This window comes from Leopardus geoffroyi (assembly GCF_018350155.1).
Source record: "Leopardus geoffroyi isolate Oge1 chromosome A2 unlocalized genomic scaffold, O.geoffroyi_Oge1_pat1.0 chrA2_random_Un_scaffold_71, whole genome shotgun sequence".
NCBI lineage: Eukaryota > Metazoa > Chordata > Mammalia > Carnivora > Felidae > Leopardus > Leopardus geoffroyi.
Window position 1 is genome coordinate 1 of NW_025543552.1, and position 20,865 is coordinate 20,865.

At 51.3% G+C, this 20,865-nt stretch overlaps 2 long non-coding RNA genes across 3 annotated transcripts; one reads left to right on the forward strand and one right to left on the reverse strand.

Moving 5' to 3' along the window:
* Nucleotides 1–7: 7 nt before the first annotated feature.
* Nucleotides 8–16,805, reverse strand: LOC123595640. Of its 2 annotated transcripts, none has more exons than XR_006711285.1 (4): nt 16,678–16,805; nt 7,398–7,503; nt 6,397–6,492; nt 8–486 (listed from the first exon to the last, which is right to left on the reverse strand). It is a non-coding gene; the product is annotated as an uncharacterized LOC123595640 (long non-coding RNA). The 2 variants fall into 2 exon arrangements; XR_006711286.1 differs by lacking the exon at nt 8–486 and adding an exon at nt 3,756–3,792.
* A 29-nt stretch (nt 16,806–16,834) lies between these two features.
* Nucleotides 16,835–19,024, forward strand: LOC123595641. Its single transcript, XR_006711287.1, has 2 exons — nt 16,835–17,023; nt 18,683–19,024. It is a non-coding gene; the product is annotated as an uncharacterized LOC123595641 (long non-coding RNA).
* The last annotated feature ends 1,841 nt before the right edge of the window (nt 19,025–20,865 follow it).

Sequence of the window (20,865 nt, forward strand, 5' to 3'; positions counted from 1 at the left end):
GTCAGTAGTAGTTAGTAGAGGACATTGACAGAAAGCGGCACAGGTGGAAATCCATCATGGTCCAAGTGACAGTCCCACCCATAGAGTCTTCACAAGCAACTCCCCTAGGGAACGGTCCCCAGTTGGGTTTTAATTCACTCAGGTACTGGTTCCCGCCGTCTCCCAGTGGAGCTGTTGGGCCAGAGGTGGCTAGTCCAGAGTTGTGGAGGGGATCACCTTAGACCCCTGACGAGGAAACCTCACTTGGGAGTCTTAGGCTTCGTGGCTTAGGTGGCTGTCCCGTGCCCTACGCAGACAACGTTGTCTAAGGACAGGAGTGAAGACAGGACATCAAGTTTCTGGATCTCATTACCATCCCGGCCAGGGCTGCCCTTGCAGCCAAAGGGCAGGCGCTCTCCTCCCCACAGAGTGGCCGGGGCTAGAGGGTGGCAGCCTGCTCAATCGACAGGAGAGTGTTCCAGTAAGACCACACTCCCCGAAAAGCCCCTGAAATGAGAGTGAAGGAGGAAAAGAGAAAAGTAGAAGCTTGCAGGATGATTGCCAGCTTCTATCTTGGGGGACTTGAGAGAAAGGAAGCAGACTTCCTCGAAGGAAGGATCCTCGAGGATCCTCGAGGTTGGGATCATGTGAAGCTAAGGTTCTCTTTTGTCCCCCACCAAAATGTCATCCTCGGGGCAGCTGAGCTCCCACAGGGAGGCCACTCTGCCTGTTTCAAGGACTTGTCAACAGGCTGTAGGCAGTAAGGGGATTTATTTTCCACTGGCCTTACTTTCCACACATCACCATGGCAAGCACTTAAACCCCTTTCCTTTCTTCTTGGGTAGCCAGGACTGTCTGGGGTTATCAAACATATTCCAACCAGGGGGGCGGGAGGGGTGCAGTACCGGCCTGTATTTTGCCCTCAGCCTACCTTATGCTCCCTCATCACAGGGCACACCATCATGGTAAGGCCCTCCCGTTTTGCCGACTCCCACAGCCACAGTCCTTCCCCAAACCAGGAGGTACAACAGGTCAGTGGCAGGACAAAAGACTGCCGGCGAGCCCGCTATACCTGCCGAACTCTTCAAAGAGAAGCCGAGGCCCGAAGGGCACCAGGAGACAGAGCACAAGGAAAAAATGCCAGACAGTCTCCCAGCCAGCCTAGAGTCCAGGATCCCCAAAGGGAGCCCAGCCCCCTAGCGGAGCCCTGGAGCCTTCTCCTCCAGCTCCAGTTCAGCCCCGCCCCGCCCCCCCCCCCCCCCCTCCACTGGAGCTCGGGCACATCATCCGGCAGCAACATCCCCAGCACTAAGCTGAGCCCCAGAGGGAACCGACGGGGCCCAGCCTCTGTCATGGGAACAAGGTCCACCGCCAGTAGTGAATACTGTGAGCCATGGACAATGACCCCAGGATCCCGATTTGGCAACACGAGCCAAAAGGGACCGGTACGAAGGTTATTCAGATTCTTAGTAACAGCGTTTTGCTATGTGACACCTAAAAAAGGGAATAAAATCATACCCCTTTGACCTTAATAAATATCATCAAATAACACCATTTGAAACCTACACTGAAGGAAGACAGGAAGCTGCACCGAAGGAAGCAGCTGAGCCACAGTCCGTGTCTTTATTTTGTTCTTTCACTTTACCTGGGTTTTATTGTATTTGATTATTCTTTTTATCTGTTTATATTGGTTTAATCCATGCCCATTGTAGTTTACAAAGTGAAAAGACAAGTACCTTTGTATACAATATACAGACACAGCGTCGCACAGTGGGGCCCAGGGGGGGCAGAGGAGACCACTTCCCTGGGAACAGAAGTTCTAATGCCAGGAATGGATCTGGGTAGAAGGTTGGGCAGCCAGCCATGCCAGCCCCTGCTTAGGTCAATTCCCATTTCCTGGGTCTCCCCTCTCCCCCCAACTCCTAAAAAGAGCCCCAGAGATAACACCAAGGATGGGATCCTGTCCCATTGGGCGAGTGCCCGCGTCAAGAGAAGAAATATACACCCCTGAACACATAGCACGTGGGAAGGGATACCGTTTCAAAAAACTTAAATGAATATGTACTTAGAGAGGGACAGTGTGAGTGGGGGAGGGACAGAGGGAGAATCCCAAGTCTACTCTGTGCTATCAGCTCGGAGCCCGACGCGGGGCTCCAGCTCACAAAACTGTGAGATGGCGACCTGAGCAAGACCAAGAGTGGGACGCTTGAGCCACTGAGGCCCACCCAGGAGCCCCGTCCCTCGTTTTAAGTGCAGGGAACGATGCTGAGCTCCAGGAGGCCCGGGGACATGGCACAGGAGATTGGCCAGGGCGACGGGTGGGACCAGATCCAGAACAGCTTCACAGGCTGGAGGAGTGTCGGTGGGATAGTGACCTGCTGGATTTGGAGTTGTAGGAAGCACAAGGTGGAGGGCCACACCATCATGGTGAGGCCCTTCCTTTTTGTTGACTCCAGGAGCCACAGCCCTTCCCCAATCCAAGTTCCAGCCATCTGGGGCGGGGGGGTCTTCTGGGAGGCGCCAGGACAAATACCGAGCGGGGAATGCAACTATGTTCTAGTATTTGCGACCCTCAAATGAGAAACCCTTTGGAGGAAATTGATGAGCGTCCACCCAAGCAAGAGAGCAGAGTTCAAAGCCGTTATGAAGGACCGATGGGAAAATATAGGGCAGGAGGAAGGACTCAGTCCTTATGTGGAGCCAGGCCATGACACCGAGGACCCCCCGGCTGCCTCAGGTAATGACAGAGCAGAAGGCAAAACGTCCAGGCAGTCTCCCACCAGCCTAGAGCCCAGCCCTCTCCTGGAGCCTCATTCCAGCCTTCTGCAGCTCCAGCATATTCTCAAAGCGGAGCCTTTTGACTTCTGTAGGAACCAGCATCATGAGAACCATTAGCCCGGCCAGGTGTGACCCATTCACCACAGACGCAGACACGCACGGCGAACGCTGGGAGCCAGGGAGCACGTCCCTAGAGCCAGAAAACCGCTGTGTAGAAACTGCATACGATTGAAAAAAAAGAGTTTTCAAAACAATAAAATAAAACCCAAATGAGAGAGCCAAGGCTTCGTGCCTCCATTTTATTTTGTTTTGTTTTGTTTCATTTTCGAAGTTTAAAGCAACTTCAATAAATACTTGTTTGAAAGAGAGGGACAGTGCGAGTGCTGGAGGGGCAGAGAGAGAACCCAAGCAGCCTCTGTGCTATCAGCTCAGAGCCCGATGTGGGGCTCCAACTCACAAAACTGTGAGATCACGACCTGAGCAAAACCACGTGTGGGATGCTGAGGGATGGAGGCCCACCCAGGTTCCCCGTCCCTGCATTTTAAGTGCAGCGAAAGATGCTGAGCTCCAGGAAGCCCCGGGACAGGTGCGGGACACTGGCCAGGAGTCGGACCCAAACCCACGCGGGTGTGTGTGATGCAACGTGGGTGCACCGTGTGGACACGGTGGCCCGGGCAAGCAGATACGGTCCCGCGGACAACGGGAATGTGCACACCCCTCAGAGTTCTCTGCAGTGGATTCCCATCAAGAGGGTATCTCGTGTCCGCGGCCTACAAGAGGAGAGGCCACCCGAGCTGCGGGTCTGTCCTGTCGCCAGCTGGGTGAAGCTTTAGAGACTGGCTGCTTTTCCTGAGGCATCTCTCTCCTCCCCTGCTCTTGTGTTTTTTGTATGGGGAGGAGGGAGGCCGTTATTCCAAATCTTGTAATGAAGTCGATGCCGCAGGAAGGTGTATCACAGATACTCTGTTTGCATCCTCACCGCACAGAATTGGGGCCCTGCATGTCCCGGTCGGAGGAGTGTGGAGTGATGTAGTCCTAGGGAATTCACCAGAACAACTAAATGGAAAACTCACCTAAGGGACTTGTCGTGGGAGTATTGCAGGGCAGAAATGCAGACTGTGGAGGCGCCTGGGTGGCTCAGTCGGTGAGTGGGCGACTTCGGCTCACGTCACGATCTTGCAGTTCCTGGGTCCGAGTTCCTCGTCGGGCCCTGCGCTGATGGCTCGGAGCCCGGAGCCTGCTTCAGATCCTGTGTCTCCCTCTCTCTCTGCCCCTCCCCAGCTCTCACTCTGTCTCTGTCTCTCTCAAAAATAAAGAAATGTTAAAACAAATTTTTTTTACAGAAATGTAGAGATTGTGGGGCGCCTGGGTGGCTCAGTTGTTTAAGTGTCCCAATTTAGCTCAGGTCGTGACCTTGCAGTTTGTGGGTTCGAGCCCCGCGTCGGGCTCTGTGCTGACAGCTCGGACCCTGGAGCCTGCTTCGGATTCTGTCTCTCCCCCTCTCTCTGCCCCTCCCATGCTCATGCTCTGTCTCTCTCTGTCTCTCAAAAATAAATAAACATTAAAAAAATTAAAAAAAAAAAAAAGAAAGCAATGTAGAGATTGTATCCTACCTTCCTACACTAACATTGCCCCACATTTTCAGAAGGGCCAAGGGGAACATTTAGGTCCCGTGGCCTATGTTGCTTATGACCAAGACTTCACAACAGGGTAACAAAGTCCTGAGAACCAGCCTGTGTGGGAGTGGAAATGGTGTGGGGGTGGGCCCCCAAAGTAGCTTAGGGGTCCCAAACGTTGCAGCTGAGTCTCCACTGTAATGCAGGAATCTAGCTTTTCCATATCCCGCATGGGGAGGGATCCCCCCCCCCCACAGGAACCTGGAGGGTTTTCACACCAAAGGAAGCTGTACACATACACGACAGAGGTGGGGGGAGGCAGGCAGGGGTGGGCGTTTGGAGCAGCACCCCTTATTTCCAGGACCACGCCCACTAGTGCATTTTGCTCTGCATCCCCAAACTTGAATGTCCCCTAGCTCAGGGCCTGGGAAGCAGTCTACTGGGAGCACGGGATGCTCCACCAATGAGACTTTCTCCTGTGAGCTCAGGGCCCCTGGCTGCCTCTGGTCTCCTTAGTCCAAGCGGGTTCTCGGGGACAGTCTTCATGTTCTAAAGAGTGGGGACCAACGTGACGACTTCCGCAACACAAGACACCTTTGGCTGCAGGTGCACAGTGGGCTCTGGGTGGGGAGCTTCAGAGACAGTCATCGCGTCCCTCAGCGATTTGACACCCCTGGTGGGTTCTCACCTGCTTCCTGAATTATGAAATTACTTCATGCAGCTTGTGTGATGAACAGTCTCTCGTAAAACATGAACTCAGGGTAGAGAGCGGTCAGTGCCGAGAGAGGACATTAAAGGGGATGTGGCAGACGTGTCCGTGTGGCTCCCGGTGGCATTATCTACTACTCGGAGTAACCAGACACCGGACTTTGGTCTGGCCGCCCAAGACCCTAGGGTTCCTGGCATCCTCTGCGGCAGGGCCGGTTGAGTGACCAGACTCTCCCCCCTGGATGGGACGGGAAGCGATTTGTCCTTCTGGGGTGTCTCCTAGCAGAGAACCAGGCCCTTTGTGCTTCTCTCCCTGTCCTGCTGCTGGGAACGCAAACTCCCACCCTGGCCCCAGGGCGGCTCCTCTGGGATGACAGGGCTTTGGGGAGAGGAGCTTCCTGGGGCAGCCCTGCCAGGCCAGCCCTGGACCATCTGCCTGTAGACCGAGCCGGAGAGAGATGCAAACTCATGCGGGGCACCTCCGTGACAGCAGCTGAACCTTGTCGTAACCAGGACAGCAGTCTTGGGGCAGACTTTTCCGTGTGCTTCCTTTGGGCCAGGCTGCTCCCAGAACCGCAGCGCTCCGAAATTCTCAGCCCTTCCTTCCGTGGGGTGAACAGCCAAGCTCGGCTCTAGCCCTCCCCTCTCCAGGGGCTTCCCTGGAAATGCAAGAGGCTCCACGCTCCCAACGTAAGGAGTCTACCTCGTATCTTCAGGGACTTCATCCTCTTCCCTCCCACACCGTGCATTCCCACCCTCCGCCAGAGAGGTAGCTGGCTTTGAAATAGGCTGTGCTGACTCTCGCCCCGCTAATAGCTGCGGATTCTAATTAAATAACTCCGGGAACGGGCCGTCTCGCGCACGGTGTAACTTGATTATTGCTCGAAAGATGAGTTTGGAGCTGACAAGTTCCCTGCGAAGCTGACAAGCTTAAAAGCTGAATTTGACAAACCGACCAAACAGCAAGCACGGTAGGAAGGTGGAGCCTGGGACTTGGGGACGACTGGGCCTGAGCTCTCAGTCTGGGGAGACAGATACCGAGGACTTCGCAGGTGCCTGGTCTGCTCAGGGTCATTTCCTATACACCCTCCGCTCTTACAGAACCTGCCATTTTATGGGGGGAAGGACTTCTAATAACATTAACTTTGCTGTAGATGTCATGACAACGTATACAGTCCATTTGTTTGTTACTCTTAATTGTCTGCAAAGGGTCTGGTAGTGCTGCTTTAAAATAAAGTGTATCTAGAGAAAATCTGAGGTTCAGTAAGGCCTACAGATCAGGAGACGATGCCTTTGAGAAGAGTTTGTTACTCACGGTTCCCAGGAGAAAGGGGCACGCCACACCGTGCAGGGCCACGTGAAGAAACCCCAGGAGGAGGGACAATTGTGACAGGCGCCTTACTTGTGGTTTCTGCAGGAGGGAACAAGCAAGGCAGGTGACACGCTTAGGATTGGCTAGTGTGGATAATTTCAGGACCCTGGGGCCTGGGTGGGGGCTGTCCCAAATGATCTGGTACCTGGCCCGGGGGTGATTACTCCAGGTAGACAGTGGCCCGGAGTCGGAGAGTCTGACAGCCTGAAAGGAGGTGGGGGGGTGTGGGCTCTGCGTTGGTCGTTTCTATTTGGCGAGTGGGCCCCTAGAAGGAGGATTCTTCCTGGGGGCGGGAGGGGGTGGTGACAAGCCAGAGAGGTCAAGTCAAAGTGACTCGGCACGCGACCTGTCAGGCAGACAGACGCATGCACACCGGCCTCATCTTACATGTCACCTTCTCAGAGGAACCATCCCCGCCTACCCAACCCCCAGTCACAGCGTCCCCCACCCCTAGTCTCCCTTGCCATTACCAACTTCATCCCTTCGGGGCATTCAGGGCTCCACCCCTGCTCAAGCACCCAGGCACGGCTCCCCCATCCGGAGGAAGAGTCCTCATGCACAAGGGCACCAGGTCCTGTGCAATCTCTCCTCCCATGATTGTTCCCCCACGCCCCAGCCGTGGCTGGCCCCCAGCCTCCTCCAGCCCCACCCTGGCACTTCTGAGCCTCCTGACTCCTGCCTTTCCTCTGCCGCGCATGCCCCTTCTAACACAGTGTGCTCACTGTCTGCCCTCCACAGTGTCTTTGCCTCAGGAGCAGGGCACAGAGGTATCTGGGGGTTGTTGTTTGTTTGTTTGTTTGTTTGTTTGTTTGTTTTGTCTCATTCATTGCTGGGTCTACGCCTAGGTCGGTGCCAGGCACACGTAGGGGGTCAATAAAGGGTGAATAAACAGCCCTCAGCACTACCCAGGACATTCTGGTTTGTGGTCTACAACATTCACTCACCCGGGGCACATTCACTGAGGCCCTCTTATGCCAGGCTGGTTCCAGACACCAGGGCACAGCGGTGGCTCAAGCCAGCAGGGGTCTCCATTCTCATGTAGCCAACGGTCTAGTGGGAGAGACGAAAAAAAAAAGAAGTGACGTGTACGCCAAGTCAGGTGGCTGCGTATAGAGTGGAGAAAAATAAAATCAGGAAGGATGTTGGACACAGTTCCTAAAGGTGTTTCGGGAGCAAGTGATGCACTGGGCAGAGTTCCAGGTTGCGAGAAGAGCAAGTGCAAAGGCCCTGAGGCGCAGCGGGACGCCCGTGTCTTAATTATTAGTGTGGAATCTTAGCTTTGTCTCGAGTCTGTATTTTGTGCCTTCGGTACTCCTTGGTTTCACCTTTCTAGCTAATTAGCCCGAGTCTGCGTTATCACTCTGTTGAACTCAGCCAGCCCCCAGGGGGCAGGTACAAGTACACGTGGGGATACTGAGGCCACCCTGGGGGATGTTGCTAGGAATGATGAGCAGTGTCCGGGAGCAGAGGACAGAGCAGGGCTCCCATGCAGCCGGCTCAGGCTAGGTGTGGCAGCGAGAGGGCCATAAGGACAGGTGTGTGGCAGTTATCACACTACAGCCCTCCCACTCAGGGTGCCTCGCGTTTCCACCCGGGCCTGGGCTGGCTGCTCCTCCTTGCTCTCTGTTGGATGGGCACCCATTTGTTCATTCGTTCATTCGTTCATTCACTTACTCATCATCATGTATTCCCATTGCTTCCCTGTGGCCAGATGATGGCTCATCCTGGGAGACCCTCCTCCTCGAAGCCCTTCTTGATTCCCACCGCCTTCCACAGCCCCCTCTGGCCTCACCGAGACCCCCTCCGGCACAGGGCTGTGATCACCCTGGTTCCTCTCCAGTCCGTGAGCTCTCTAAGGGCTCTGGGCCAGATGCAGAAACGGGCTGAGAAAAATGTGACGATAGATAGAATACTGAATAGACACAGGCCACCTGTGGGTCAAGCCCACCTCCTCCCTCTCTCTAGGACCAGAAGGGCTCCATCATTAATAGGAGCCGAGGGACCTTCTCTTACTTCCGTGCTCATTTACACCATTAACAGTCTGGATTTTTTTTTTCCAGACTGTTTAATTTATTTTGAACTTTGAGGACATGTCAGGATGGTACCTCTCGGTAATGAGAAACTAATTATCACTTCAAGGGCGGGAATCCATCTGTTGTGTCTGAGCCAAGACAGGACAGTGTGGAAGCTCAGGACGCTGAGGAGACGGCTAGGGGGCCGGGCCTCGGGGCAGGAGACAGATGGAGCCGTGGAGACAGGGCTGCCAGGATGTGGGTGGAGCCGGGAGGAGGGGGGAATCTGGGAGCTTCCACACATGGGGGCGAGTGCACCCAGCGTCACCTTCTGTCCCACCCCGCTGCTCCTGCCTTAGCATGCGAGCCCTGTCGCCCCCATTGCATCCCACCCCTGGGCCTTTGCACAAGCTGAATCCTCAGCACCTAGCAAAGCCCCTCCCCCTTCAGGACTCTGCTCTTCCGACCCTGCCTGCCCACTGCCCACCCCCCACCCTGACACACTCACCCAATCTATACTCAAATCACCTGATTGTAACTGCCTGATGACCAGTCTCCTGGGGACATGGTCTGCTCTTTGAGAGGCAGCTTTATAGACTGGCAGACTGAGGTTCTAACCCCTATTAATGTGCATGACCTCGGGCAAGCCCCTTGTCTCCCTGCAAGTGGGCCTGGCCACAGCCACCTCACAGGATGCTGTGCTATACATGAGCACATGTGCCATACATGAGCTATACATGCCAGAACTGGAGTGTTGGGCCGGGCGTCTGCTGCTGTGTGCCCTCAGTGTTGACCTTGGGACCACAGACACCCGCTGGCTGGGGTCTGCAAATGCCTGATGGAGGGCCATATGAGGGACTGTTAGGGTGGATCTTGGGAAGTCAGAAGCCGTGGCATACCTTGGGGACACTTCCCAGAGCCCTTGTTCCCAACTCCTGGCCCACCTCCTCCCCTTCTCAGCTGCCTCTGCAGGGCCGGCCTTGAGGGCTACCTTCTCAGCCCATTGACACCCCTGGCCAGGGACTGGGGCAGGCTGACATGGCTGTGGCTCATGCCCAGATGAGGAAGTGAAGCTCCATGAGGCAGCAGGGAGGAGAGCAAACTCAGATGACTCCAGGGGCCAAGTCTGGAGAGGCAGGGGGAGCTTAGGGAGCAGTGGGGACTGTGGAGGTCTGGGGACACAATCTCTGTCCACAGGATGGCTCCAGCTCAGCCCCAGAAGAGAGCGGCCCGGAGGGAATGTCCCCCAAGCGTCTGGATCTTCTTTTTTTGTTTATATTTATTTTCTTGACTTTATATGCAAGTTAGTTAGCATATAGTGCAACAATATCGATTCCTTAATGCCCCTTACACATTTAGCCCATCCCCCCTCCCACAACCCCTCCAGTAACCCTCTGTTTGTTCTCCAGGTGTAAGAGTCTCTTATGTTTTGTCTCTCTCCCTGTATTTATATTATTTTTGCTTCCCTTCCCTCTGTTTTGTATCTGAAAGTCCTCATAGGAGTGAAGTTAAAGGAATTTGGCTTTCTCTGACTAACTTCACTTAGCATAATACCCTCTAGTTCCATCCACGTAGTTGCAAAGGTCAAGATTGCATTCTTTTTGATTGCTGAGTAATACTCCATTGTATGTATATACCACATCTTTATCCATTCATCCAAAGATGGACATTTGGGCTCTTTCTGTACATTGGCTATTGTCGACGGTGCTGCTGTAAACATTGGCGTGCATGTGTCCCTTCAGAACAGCATACCTGTATCCCTTGGATAAATATCTAGTAGTGCAATGGCTGGGTCGTAGGGTAGTTCTATTTTTAATTTTTTGAGGAACCTCCATACTGTTTTCCAGAGTGGCTGCACCAACTTGCATTGCCACCAACAATGCAAAAGAGATCCTCTTTCTCCGCATCCTCGCCAACATCTGTCGTTGCCTGAGTTGTTAAGGTTAGCCGTTCTGACAGGTATGAGGTGTTCTCTCATTGTGGTTTTGATTTGTATTCCCCTGATGATGAGTGACGTTGAGCATTTTTTCATGTGTCGGTTGGCCATCTGGATGTCTTCTTTGGAGAAGTGTCTATTCATGTCTTTTGCCCATTTCTTCACTGGATTGTTTGATTTTTGGGTGTTGAGTTGGATAAGTTCTTTATAGGTTTTGGATACTAACCCTTTATCTGATATGTCATTTGTAAATATCTTCTCGCATTCTGTTGGTTACCTTTAAGTCTTGCCGATTGTTTCCTTCGCTGTGCAGAATTTTCCTTTTGATGAGGCCTCAGTAGTTCATTTTTGCTTTTTGTTTCCTTGCCTCCAGAGACGTGCTGAGTACGAAGCTGCTGTGGCCAAGATCAAAGAGATTTTTGCCTGGTTGCTCCTGGAGGATTTTGATGGCTTCCTGTCTTATGTTTAGGTCTTTCATCCATTTTGAGTTTAGTTTTGTGTATGGTGTAAGAAAGTGGTCCAGGTTCATTTTTCTGCATGTCACTGTCCAGTTTTCCCAGCACCACTTGCTGGAGAGACTGTTTTTGTTCCATTGAGTATTCTTTCCTGCTTTGTCAAAGATTAGTTGGCCATACATTTGTGGGTCCATTTCTGGGTTCTCTATTGTGTTCCATTGATCTGAGTGTCTGTTTTTGTGCCAGTTCCATACTGTCTTGATGATTACAGCTTTGTAATACAGTTTGAAGTCTGGGATTGTGATGCCTCCCGCTTTGGTTTTCTTTTTCAAGATTGCTTTGGCTCTTCAGGGTCTTTTGTGGTTCCATACAAATTTTAAGGTTCTTTGTTCTAGCTCTAGGAAGAATGCTGGTGTTATTTTGATAGAGATTGCATTGACTATGTAGATTGCTTTGGATAGCATTGACATTTTAGCAATATTTGTTCTTCCTATCCAGAACCATGGAATATTTTTCCATTTCTTTGTGCCTTCTTCAAATTCTTTCATAAGCTTTCTATAGTTTTCAGTGTATAGATTTTTCACCTCTTTGGTTAGATTTATCCCTAGGTGTTTCATGGTCTTTGGTGCAGTTGTAAATGGGATCGATTCCTTGATTTCTCTTTCTGTTGCTTCATTGTTGGTGTATAGGAATGCAACTGATTTCTGTGCATTCATTTTATACCCTGTGACTTTGCTGAACTCATGGGTCAGTTCTAGCAGTTTTTTGATGGAATCTTTTGGGTTTTCCATATAGAGTATCACGTCATCTGCAAAGAGTGAAAGTTTGACCTCCTCCTGGCTGATTTGGATACCTTTTATTTCTTTGTGTGGTCTGATTGCTGAGACTAAGACTCTCAATACTATGTGGAACAACAATGGTGAGAGTGCACATCCCTGCCGTGATCCTGACCTTAGGGGGAAAGCTCTCAGTGTTTCCCCATTGAGGATGATATTAGCATTGGGTCTTTCATATATGGCTTTTATGATCTCAAGGTGTGATCCTTCTATCCCTACCCTCTTGATGGTTTTTATCAAGAAAGGATGCTGTCAAATGCTTTCTCTGCATCTATTGAGAGGATCATGTGGTTCTTGCCCTTTCTTTTATTGATGTGATGAATCCTATCTATTGTTTGCAGATATTGAACCAGCCCTGCATCCCAGGTATAAATCCCACTTGGTCGTGGCAAATAATTTTTTTAATGTATTGTTGGGTCCTGTTGGCTAATACCTTGTTGAGGACTTTTGCATCCATGTTCAGCAGGGAAATTGGTCTATAGTTCTCCTTTTTAGTGGGGTCTCTGTCTGGTTTTGGAATCCAGGTAATGCTGGCTTCCTAGAAAGGGTTTGGAAGTTTTCCTTCCACTCCCCTATTTTTTTGTAACAGCTTCAAGAGAATAAGTGTTAACTCTTCCTTAATTGTTTGGTAGAATTCCTCTGGAAAGCCATCTGGCCCTGGACTCTTGTTTTGGGGGAGATTTTTGATTACTATTTAGATTTCTTTACTGGTTATGGGTCTGTTCAAATTTTCTATTTCTTCCTGTTTCAGATTTGGTATTTATATGTTTCTAGGAATTTGTCCATTTCTTCAAGAGTGCCCATTTTATTGGCGTATAATTGTTCATAATAATCTCTTATTGTTTTTATTTCTGTTGTGTTGGTTATGATCTCTCCTGCTTCATTCCTGATTTTATTTATTTGGGTCCTTTCCTTTTTATTTTTGGTCAAACTGGCTAGTGGTTTATCAATTGTGTTAATGCTTTCAAAGAACCAGCTTCTGGTTTCATTGATCTGTTCTACTGGGTTTTTGTTTTGTTTTGTTTTGTTTTGTTTTTTGGTTTCGATAGCATCGATTTCTGCTCTAATCTTTATTATTTCCTGTCTTCTGCTGGTGTTGGGTTTTCCTTGCTGTCCTTTTTCCAGCTCTTCAAGGTGTAAGGTTAGGTTGTGTATCTGAGACCTTTCCTCCTTCTGTCAGAGGCCTGGATTGCTATATCCTTCCCTCTTATGACCGCCTTTGCTGTGTCCCAGAGGTTTTGGGCTGTGGTGTTATTTTCATTGGCCTCCATGTACTTTTAAATTTCCTCTTCAACTTCTTGGTTAGCCCAATCATTCTTTAGTAGGATGTTCTTTAGTCTCCAAGTATTTGTTATCTTTCCACATTTTTTTCGTGTGGTTGATTTTGAGTTTCCCAGCATTGTGGTCTGAAACTATCCATGTTATGATCTCGATATTTTTGTGTTTGTTGAGGATTTATTTGTGTCCCGGTACATGATCTATTCTGGAGCAAATTCTGAGCGCACTGGAGAGGAATGTATATTCCGTTGCTTTAGGATTTAAATTTTTTTTAACGTTTCTTTATTTTTGAGACAGAGAGAGACAGAGCATGAATGGGGGAGGATTAGAGAGAGAGGGAGACACAGAATCTGAAGCAGGCTCCAGGCTCTGAGCTGTCAGCACAGAGCCCGACGTGGGGCTTGAACTCACGGACCACGAGATCATGACCTGAGCCGAAGTCGGACGCATAACTGACTGAGCCACCCAGGCACCCCGTGTTGCTTTAGGATTTAATTTTCTGAATATATCTGTGAAGTCCATCTGGTCCAGTGTGTCATTCAAAGCCATTGTTTACTTCTTGATTTTCTGTTTAGATGATCTGTCCATTGTTGTAAGTGGGGTGTTGAAGTCCCCTACTATGATGGTATTATTATCAATGAGTTTCTTTATGTTTGTGATTAATTGACTTATATATTTGGGTCCTCCTACATTTGGAGCATAAATCTTTACAATTGTTAGGTCTTCTTGGTGGATAGACCTTGTGGATAGGTCTTCCTTGCCTTGGAGGGCCCCAGGGCATAACGGATGGATGACACGTTTATGGGGTCACATGTGTGCCCCTCTGCATGGGTGAGCATGGCACAGAGCAGAGCCCTCCTCCCTCCCCTCCCCATGTCCTTTCCCTTCCCATCCTCTGCACCCCCCTGGTGGAGCGCTGGAGTGAGCAGGAGTTCTGAGCCCCCCTTTGGTTTGGTTAGCCAATAAGCAAACTTCCTGAAGTCCTGAAGTCATACATAGCACGGTGGATGGGGAAAGGCAGAGGCTCTGGGGTCACACCCTACCCCACACCTCACAGCAAGCCCCCACTCACTTCCAGCCTCTGCTGTCTTTTCTGGAGAGTGGGACACAGTCAGCCCCACCCTCGAGCTGGGGGCATCCCGTGTACATGACAACACCAGGCACCGAGTCATTTCAGGCCCGCTGGGGCCTCCGGCTGGAAGCCAGGCTGAGGGCGGGTGGGACTGGTGGGGGCCCCAGGGTTGCAGATGTGACACAGTAGCTGTCTAAAGGACCAGGCTGAGGGTGTGCGTTCTAATATCCAGAAACAGGTAGCTGCCACTACCAAATGCACGAGTTAAGGTTGTGTTTGCTCTCTCTTGTCAATTATAATCATCCGTTTGAATAGAGGCCACCAGAGTTTTATTAGCGACATTATTGGCTGTCACAGAATGGCTCTACTCTGTTCCTAAAGTGCCCGTACAAAACTGCAATTTCCCCTCTGCTCCCGCACTCACTCTCATGCTCAGCATCTCCTAGGAGCTCCCCATAGCCTAAGGCCTGCCCCACTCCAGGCCTAAACTGGAAAATGAGGGCCTGCCCACCTTTCCCACCTGTGCTGTGTTCCCATGGTAATGAACCAGCAGTAATCCTGAGCACCCAAGCTGTCCCCACAGCTCTGCACCTCTGTGCCATTCCTTCTGCTCTCCATCCCCTGTGCTTTGAGCCCTCAGCTCCCTTATCCACTTGTCCCTTAGAGCTGGATGGTGTCAGATGCTCACATAGTAACCTTTGTCCAGCCCGCCCTGCCTTCTTCCTGTGGATGCTCCACTTGGAGGAATCAGGGTTGGTCCAAGCCAGTCACGGCAACCACTTTTCCTGCAGCTGGTGACTGGCTGGGGAAGGGGCTTGGGACCCAGTTCTGGCCAATGAGGTATTAGAGGAAGTCTTTGGGGGCTTCTGTGAGAGATTCTCCTTCCTGAGAAGAGGTGGGCAGGGTTCATGAAGGTACCCCCTTGCTTCCCACTTGAGTGCTAACTGTGCAGATGTGATGGTCGGAGTGGAGACAGCCACACGGCAACCGTGAACCAGTGACACCAATATTCTGTTAACGGTAGAACGGAGAGGCAGGCGGCACCTGGGTCACTGATGACATTGTGAGCCACCAGACCACCTCTGGACCTCCCATCTCTCACATCGTCATTAAACATTCAATGTTAGATGCCTTCATAGTTTAAGCCACTCTTGGTAGGGTTTTCTGTCGCTTCAGCCAAACACATCCAACTGATACAGCCTTCTAGTGTCGGTTAAAATTTCTCTGTTCTTAACTAGTTCCCCAGCAGACTTGGATCTCTGCCCCTGTCCCTGTACTCTACACCCATGAGCTATGGTGCTCTGTCTGTCTGGTTGGCCCATTCATGTTTGGTCTGTGAACACCTCTGGGACAAGCCTCTGCCTTTTCCTCTCTGGCCAACCTGAGCCTGCATGCCGTGGGCCTTCGGGTCACCCCAAGGACCTCACCACACCCTCTCCTCCCCCATCATGGCCAGAGCCTCCAGCCATCATGAAGCCTTCCAGTTCACTTTGGCCCAAGCACTGCTTCCGGACCCCGAGGGCTTCGACAGCCTCTTCAGTGTAAAGCGTGAGGTCTTCTCTAAATAGAGCTTTCCAGCTGTCAGCTCTTGCCTCGTGTGTCCCTTCAAGTGCTAAGCTGTTGATTTCTTGTCAGCTTGGCCTCTCCTATGGCAGGCACGGGAGGCCACAGTGCACAGAAAGGAGTGCACGAGTGAGACATGGAAAGTGCAGTGATGGATACATCCCATTCCAAACCGAGTGAGACTCTTGGCATGTTCTGGAAAAGACCTCGGGTGTGCAAGTCGGGCGTCAGGTTCCCCAAGTCTCCAAGGAAAGAGATGTCCCAGGCATGGTGGAGAGGTGAAGGCTCTTGGCCTCCCTTGTAGTGTAGCAGCTCCCAATGCCGGCTGTGAATGAGGGACTGCCCTGTTGTCACATGAGCAGGACTCTGCCAAGGAAAGCAAGGGACAGAGAGGGATTCTAGTCCTCGGGGAACTGGGAAGGTGTGTTAGTGCTGGGGAAAGAAGGTCCCATTGCTTTTTTGAGTCTTGTAACAGGCACATGACAGTTACCAAGTCTCAGGCACCCACAGAATGCCAGGCGTGGGGCCGGGTGCCCTGACACACGGACAGGCCATACCATGAGGCTTCTCAGGCTGCACACAGCAGAATCCGGGTGTGCAATCTGGGCTCCACACTTCCAAGCTATAGCCCTGTCACCTCCTTTTCCTGAGCCTCCGCCATGTCCTCTAAAATGGGGTCATCAGTTGCTACCTTAACAGGGTCGGTCCTATGAGGATTAATTTGGGTAATGTGACTGGCCCAGCCTATGGCAGGCCGCCAACAGATACGGTTTGAATCCATTTGGATCTCCAGGTTAGACTGTGGAGTTTTGCACTGTTATGTCAAAGTCCCCCTTGAACCTAGCCTAAATCCATACTGTCACAATTCCAGGATGCTCCATTTAGACAACTTCAAGGAGCAATTGGAGTTGTTGTTGTTGTTGTTGTTGTTGTTGTTGTTGTTGTTGTTTTTTGATAGCCACTGAGTGACAGAAAAACCAAAGCGGCCTAAACAAGCAATCAAATGAGGCAGGAGAGAATGATTTATGTACCTAAGAAGGCTAAGGGCAGACAGTTCTAGGCAAGGCCGTACCTGGGTGCTTGATGACATCAGTAGCAATCATCTTTCCCGACCTCGTGGCCTTGCTTACTTTCCTCTGTGCTGGTGTCATTCTCAGCTGGGCTTTTCTGTTAGGAAAGCAAGATGGCCCCCAACAGTCACCTTCAGCCTCCCAACAGAAAAAGAACCCCTCATTCCCTATGATTCCAGCCCTAAGGTCAGGACCCACTGGGACCTAACTGGCACATACCCAGTGCTGAGCCAATCACTGTGGCCAGGGAGGATGGCCAGATTGAGGTCCTGTGACCACCCTCCCTAAGGAAACTCCTGAGCTGTTCAACCTGTTTTCCTGTGTGGGAGTGAACCTGAGAGAACAGAGGTTAGTGTCCAGTTGCTGCCCTCCTCTGTGCTTAATGTCCTGGGTTGCACCTGCTCTTATCCTCTTCCCGCCACCCCACTGTCTTCGTGGCAGCACTTCTTCCCTTCCCCCACTGCTTTCTTCCGTACCATTTCACCCATACCAAAAAGGAACACGACTTCCTGTTTGAATTCAGGATCCGGGGCCCACGCCCAGCTTCAAATTTGTTTTTTTGCATCCCAGTATACTCGTTTATTCAGTCAACCAGTGTCCACTGAGTACCTACTATGTCCTCCCGTGAGTTTTCAGGGTCTAATTATTTCTGGGTTTCTGGGGGCAAATCCCAGGAGCCTTCCAAGGAAATGAGTTTTGTCTGAGCAAGCATCTAGAGGCTAGCTTCCAGTCCCTCGGTGCCACCCACTGTGTGGCCCTGAGGGAAGTCTTTCCCCTCTCTGGACTTGTGCTTTCTTATCTGCAAAATGAGGCACTGGGAAAGTTGAAATCCTGGAGCCCTCTCAGCTCTGACATCCTGTGTGGCTGGGTCTTAGAACAAGCCTCTCCAGCTGAGTCAGCCTGTAAGCACCATGGACAGTGACCACAACACTCCCTCTGCTGCCACTGGGAGCATCGTGGTTGCTGTCCCTGTGGGTGCGCTGAACTGAGTCCAAACCATACAGTTCTGTGTCTGAACCTTCCACTTCTTGGCTAATGAGAACACCCAGGGCAGAGGAGACCTCGCGGCTTTCTGTGCCTGTGTGGACCCCAAGGCTCTATTTTCCTGTAAGGTGGCCTAATGCTGCTGCTACAGAAATTCTCTTTTGAGGTGTTTGTGAATCCCAAGCCCTCCCACCACTGAAAGTCAAGTCTGGAACTCTAAAAAGGAAGCATAGGGAGGGAGGCCACATGGAGGAGAGGAAGGGTTCTATACAGGTTGCTATATGTCCATGGAGCCCATCCTTCCTCTGCCTCCCTGTCCCTCCCTTCTTCTTCTCTCACCCACTCCCCTTTCTCTGTTATAGCTGAAATTGGTCATAGCCCCGTGGAAGAAGAAAGATGCCTGATGTGTCAGTAGGGAGGCGAGGGATCCTTTTGAGGCATGCCCAGTGGGAGGACTTTCTTTTTCTTCCGGTTGAGTCTAGTTTCTCTTCACTCTTTGAACACTTGGAGACAGGAATTAATTCCCCTGGTCACTGTGTCACTCATTTGTCAGCTCACTCGGCTGCTCACCACATCCATGTGTTCCCATCTTTATTTAGCTCAGCCTTTTTTTTTTCAAGCAAGAAGGGAGATTTCTTAGGAGAACATAGACAGCCCAAGGACAAGCAGAGAATAGAGTAGCTGGTCCTCCCCAAAGATGGGAGCCAGCAACTGTTTAAGACATGAGAAGCCAAGCCTGCTGTATCTTTTGGCCATTCTGGCGTCACACATTCACTCACCTCTGCTCCTCTTTGTACATCACTAGACCCTTCCATCTTTTAAATCTCTTGGCTTCTCTCCGTTTCCACTGCCATGACCCTAGTGTAAAGTACTTTTCTTTTTTTTTTTGCCTGGGAAACTGAGGCAGCCTCCTGAATTTTCTCCCGAATCCCACCCTTGCCCATTTCCAATCTGTGTCTCTCACTACAGCCAGAGGGATTTTTAGAAATGAACAGTTTATTCAACAGATTTCACTGATCCTAGGAAAGACGTCAAACTCATAAGCACGGTGTGGAACTGGATTACCACTCCCCCCCATTCGGTGCCCTGTATGGAAGTGCCCTGCTCGGTTGGAGGATTATACAGCACGGCCCATGTTGTCCTCAGGCATGGCAGAGGGGCTGCTGAACAGTGAAAACAGATGTGAGCACACGCGTTAAGAACCAGTGAGTAATTTACCACTTTTCTTTTCCTTTTTCCACCACAATGGCAATATTCCAGATAGAGACAGACTGCTCTGTCAACCTGAGTGCAGAGGGGAGAGGAGACGAAGGAGAGCCACATGTGCATGTAGTCTGAGACATAAAGAAACTTTATTGTAGGCCACTGAGATTTAGAGAATTGTGTGTCATGCAGCGTAACCCATCCTAACCTAACCGATACGCAGAATCCATGAACTCTTGCCCATCGCCCCATTGCTTTGCTGAGGCACCACTGGCCTTTCGGTCCTTACACAAGTTGCTCCCTCCCTCCTTACAACATTTGTCTGTGTCTCTCTCTCTCCTGGGAAAGTTCTTCACACCCACTGTTGGGCAGTTAACAGTTACTCACCAGTGAGGTCTTGGCTTCGCTGTGAAGTACTCAGGAAAGGATGGCCTGGTCCCTGTTCAGAATTCCTAGAATTTACCTTCTTTGTCATTAGAGCTCTTTGACTACACTCTAAGTTGGAGGAAAACAGAGCCCAGGGATTTAGATCATGCTTCTTTGAGGCCCTACTCCACCCCCACCAATGTGCCCGGGCCCATGCTGAGGGGCTGGAGGTAAGGGGGTACATCAGCCCTGCGCCCTGCTCCCACAACCTGCCCCGTGACGGGGGAGATGGGTGTGCAAGCAGCAGCATTTGAACCCATTATGATCGTTCTAGCAGGAAATTAGTGTAAAGGGGCCAGCGAGAAGGCAAGGAAGAGGGGGAGCCAGAGATGGCTTTGAGGAGGATTTGGAGGTGTCCAGGTGGGGGGAGCTTCCTGGGAGAGTGGGCGATGGGGGATCTGATGGAGGGATTGTAGGGCAAGAAGTGGTGCCCAGAGTTTCCAGGACTTGCAAGAGGATGAACCCAGGAGACGTTGGAACCAGAAGTAAATATCTGGCGTCTGTGTGTATTCCTGGGAACACAAGTGAGCATTCCTGTCGGAGTGCCTTTGCAAGCTCATGGTGTTTGCTTCCTGGGGTCGAGGGATGGTGATAACGATGACAGTGGGTTCCAAGCCCTTGCACACCGTGGATATCAGTGGCAGGCTCTGATCCGAGGGTGTGGTGGGCGTGTGTGGGCAGCTGTGTTCCCGGACACAGCAGCGGGAGAGACATCTTTGTCTCCACTCTGCTCATTGGACACGTCTGGATGCCTTAAATTCCTGACTTTGTCTTCTAAGAAAACCCGCCACGGTCCTTTCTAGTGAATCAAGGCTTCCTGTGTACACAGCCCAGTAGTCATTTAAAACGTGTATCAGGTGAACAAAATGAAAGAGAGACGAATCGCCGAAGCATCACGTCCCTGGGTATGATGTCTCTCCACGTGATCTTGTTGTTAAAAGAATCCGCAGGGACCAAGATGAAACCAGATGCTCCATGATTAGGGGCTGTGGTCACTCAGCAGGCCCCTGCTCTGGGGAAGTGAGGTGTTTCCTGGGGTTTGAGGGCCCTGATGGGACATGACAGAAAAGCTTCTCAGCCTCCCAAAGGTTGGGGGGGGGGCAGTGATGCTGGAAAAGTCACCCCCCTCTGTGGCCCTTGAGTTTCTCGCTGTTGGAATAGGGAGGGAGGTACCATTCCCCGACTGCCAACCTCCCTGGCTGTGCGGCTTAGGCAGTAGGTGGACAGTTCTCGGAGAAGCCCATTGATTCCAAGGAATTGTGGCTGTTTGATGGTATTATCTTCATGCGGGTGTGAGGTGGACCCTGCTGGGCTCCCCATACTGGAGGGGACAGACACCCACAGAAACTGGACCAGACCCAGCACACAAGCTCTCCTCGGGAAAGCTGACCTCTGTGTGGTGGTTGTCCAGAGGAAGGGACGTCAGCGCTCACTGGGGTGGTGGGGGGTGGGAGGTAGATGGAATAGCACAACCAAGGAGGAGTCTTGTGAGCTGGGACCATAAGGGGAGGAAGAGGGGATGGGTGGGGGCAGGGGGGCAGGTATGGAGGGGAGCAGAGGAGCAAAGGCCTGCAGGC